Raw genomic sequence first — 3650 nt, 5'->3', positions numbered from 1 at the left:
GTTTGGGTTAAGGTTCGGATCCACGAGAAGCATTCCATCTCAGTACAGGTCTTTGGCTAGCAAGGTTCACTACACGATGGACCAAGCATGGAGGCACGAAAAGTGCCGGCATAAGCAGCTTATGGAGGCAGCTAGCCTGCCGGCACAAGATTTTTGCCGGCAGATGAATCTGCCCGCTATAAACCTGACGGGAAAGATCTTTGCCGGCAGACAATTTTTTAGCGGCAGATTTCTTGCCCTAGGATAATTCTTTGCCAGCACACAACCTATGCCGGCAGTTTGTTTGCCACAATGTCTCTACCGGCAGTTAGATTGCCAGAATTATCTTACCGGCAGTTAGATTGCCAGAAAATATCCTACCGGCAGTTTTAGCAATAGAGGCATAAACCTATTTCTCGCTCCCACATACACAAAGTTTTCTCCAACCAAATGCACAATTTAATCAAGCTTTCACAACACATACAAAATATAGACTTCAACATACACATCCACATATTCTCAATATAATCTGGTCGTACAAAACATTGTTCAAATCCTAATGCAAACATGAACATAATACGAATAATTCTATAGCATACCACTTGATCAACATCTACAGTATCTCTACACGTGAATAGCATAATCCATCAAGCATTTGCTACAGAAACCAAAATCAGCTTCTACACTATTTCTGAACCACATCAAAATCATATTCTGGACCGCCCCAACTCATAAATTGCAAAATTGACCTCTGCCACAACTTGTGTTGTCGACCTGAAAAAAAAGATGTAGAACCATAATAAATATATGACGCTAATTACATAATATCTTTTCTAATTTGAAGGAAAAAACAATATACATATAGCATTTGTGTATATTGTCAGATTAAGAGGAAGATGCATATACATGTGTGCTAAATTTAGTACTAGAGTTCAGAGTTAATATTAGCTTCAGCTATATACTTTCTTAGTTCAGAGTTAACACGTATGTGCTGAATTTAGTACATCATATAAGTAAATATTTGGTTCAGCCAATATAAAATTTTATCCTAACAGGTAGTAAAAACAAAAGGACATGCTTATCCTCATGCCAAAAGACCCCACGCTGGAGATAAACAGGTGGTTCAGTTTTTCAGTTTATTAAGCATTCACTCAGACCAAAACAGCAAGCACTCAAATTAAGAAAAACATATGTTCAGAGAGCGGACCAACTAGCAATCAGATTAACAACTGAACCATGGTGGGACACAAGCACACATTTGCAGAGTACGTTGTAGTCAAAACATGACACAGAATGGTTCCGTGGTTGTGGTGTTGATCCCAGCACCACCGTCACAGGGCAGCAGCCTAACACTTGGGGACAGCAGTCGAATACAACTTATGCATTAGACTGAAGACTCTGCATCTCTATGGATTGCAAATAGATAGGTGGCCTCAAAAGAAAACAAGTACTCCTTCCGGTCCATATTAATGGACTCTACTTTGTCTAGATTCATATATATCTCGTTAAGTTTTTAGACTACATACATGTGTATCTATACAAAGTTGTGTCCATTAATATGAGTACATCACAAAAGCATAGAACAATAATTTTGCACTGTTCACAGTCACTCAAAACTCCATTGTTGTTCTAAGTCAGACCAAAATTTCATTACAAAGCATCAAAACCAAGTGTCTTTTAAATCTGAATTTTCGGTTCTATAGGACTACTTAATTCTGAAGCCAATACTGCAGCTAAAGATGAACATGAAAACAGGAAGAAGCCAAATTATAATGTTCAGTTTGGGTCATAAACTCTGTCAGTTCAAAACTAGGTGGTTGCTATTAGTACTATATGACTGATTCTGTAGATAGTATAAACAGCAGTGCCAGTTCAAAACTAACAACTACACACGGTGTTGCAGCACACCAAGAAAAAGGAAATTGGATATGTAGGATCATTTCAAAAACAAGGACAAATTTCACTAGATGTTCTTGGCAAAATAATCCTCGACATCATAATCGACAATCTCAAAAGCAAACAAACAAACCAATCGATGCCCCCTTAAGCCCACCCTATTTTGTACACCCACAGCAGGTTCATTTCGTTTGAGGATAAGCTGAACTTAACTAGCATACACTCACAACAAAAGAAGCACTGTACCAGGGACCCTTTTATGAATTAGATAGGACTATAGGAGTAAGACACACAAAATAGCACTTGAAATAGACCCGGAAGAGAAAGGCTTATACCTCCCGATTGCAGAAATCATCCGGAGCTACACCGCGGTGAACTTTGTGCAAGTCGCTGATGAGAACTGCTACTGCATAAAAATAAGCAACAAACAAAATCAAAAGAATTGAGCACATAATAGTGCATATACATCTACTGACAATATATACAGTGTGTAAACATCTAATACAGCTCCGGTGGGCAGCAACTGACTCGCATAAGCTTCCTTGGGCTGAAACCAGTGTGAAGTAGAGTAAGAAACTGCAGTACATCAAGTAGAGCTCGTATGAATCTACCTACAAACGGCTGCTTGTTCCCAGGATTAGAAATCCTGCTAGTGTAGTAGATGAAAAATCGGGAATTTTTTCTACACTCGCCGTTCTAGATGGAAGGGACGAGGGTACGGGACAGGGAGCAAAGCCGTCAACTGCGAACGCTGGCTTGCTGGCGCGGCGTCATGGAGGAGACATCGGGAAGAGGGTCTCCACCACGAGCGCAAAGCGGACTCCGTGGATCTCCATCGCCGGCCAGCCGTCCTCTAGCGGGCGGCAGGAAGCACCAGGTCGTTGTTGTGGTTGCCGGCGCCAGGAGGAGGTCCATGGACGAGTCCTTGTTCGATTTCCTGCAGGCGACCAGCAGAAATAATCAAAGATCTAGGAATGGAACGCGTAAATTGGAGTCGAGCAGGAACTCACCGAATCAGAGGAGAAGGTGCGCCATGGTCACCGTCCGTTGAGCAACAGGCGGCCGAGAGCTCCTTTCCGGCGGCGGCGAGCTCGTTTTCGGCGGGGAAGGGGCGGCGGCGCGGTGGCGAGGAGCGACGAGCGGCGGAGAGGGGAGAGGAGAGGGTGCGGCGGTGCGCGAGCTTGAGGGAGAGAACGCTGAGCGGCGGCGGGGAGAGGAGCGACGTCCGGTGGTGGTGGAGGGGCAGCTCGCGCGTACACGAGAGAGAGGAAGTGAGATTTGGGATTTCGGGCTTTGGGGATTTTTTCCAAGTACTAGGGCAAACGCGATATGGGCCCTTTTCGCCAACTTTTCGCTCCCGCGCAAATGCGGCGGGCTTTTTTTTTTGGCTCCCTGAGAGGGTTGAGCCGGCAGTTGATGGGCCGGAATTGAGTTGTACCGGCAGATAATAGGCCCCATATGTTTTAATGGTTGCCGGCAGTTTGATTGCCGGTGCTCCTCCATCTTTACCGGCAGCAAATGTGCCCTCTTTTATTTATGTCGGCAGTTGATTTTTCCTGGCATTTAGATTGCCTCCATAGGTGGACTTTTACCGGCAGCTCTATGCCCCCTTGTTTGGTCCATCGTGTAGTGGTTGATTAGCAAGCATAAGAGTTGAGGGAAACAAACAAATATACATGTGATAGAAACAATCATGCATCTTCCTTGTAAGCACAAACAATTTTAACTTCAGAATACTAAGCTAAGAGCTAACAAGAAATATACATAATGAAGTA

The 3650-nt window shown here is 43.7% G+C and overlaps 1 long non-coding RNA gene across 1 annotated transcript; it reads right to left on the bottom strand.

Annotated features, from left to right (window-relative positions):
- Positions 1 to 474: 474 nt before the first annotated feature.
- LOC124676823 lies at positions 475 to 2841 on the bottom strand. The gene is made up of 2 exons (XR_006993808.1): positions 2211 to 2841; positions 475 to 753 (listed from the first exon to the last, which is right to left on the bottom strand). It is a non-coding gene; the product is annotated as an uncharacterized LOC124676823 (long non-coding RNA).
- Positions 2842 to 3650: the final 809 nt, after the last annotated feature.

This window comes from Lolium rigidum, chromosome 7 (assembly GCF_022539505.1).
Source record: "Lolium rigidum isolate FL_2022 chromosome 7, APGP_CSIRO_Lrig_0.1, whole genome shotgun sequence".
NCBI classification, from domain to species: Eukaryota; Viridiplantae; Streptophyta; class Magnoliopsida; order Poales; family Poaceae; genus Lolium; species Lolium rigidum.
Note: the sequence above shows the minus strand (reverse complement) of the source record. Positions and strands in the feature narration are given on the sequence as shown.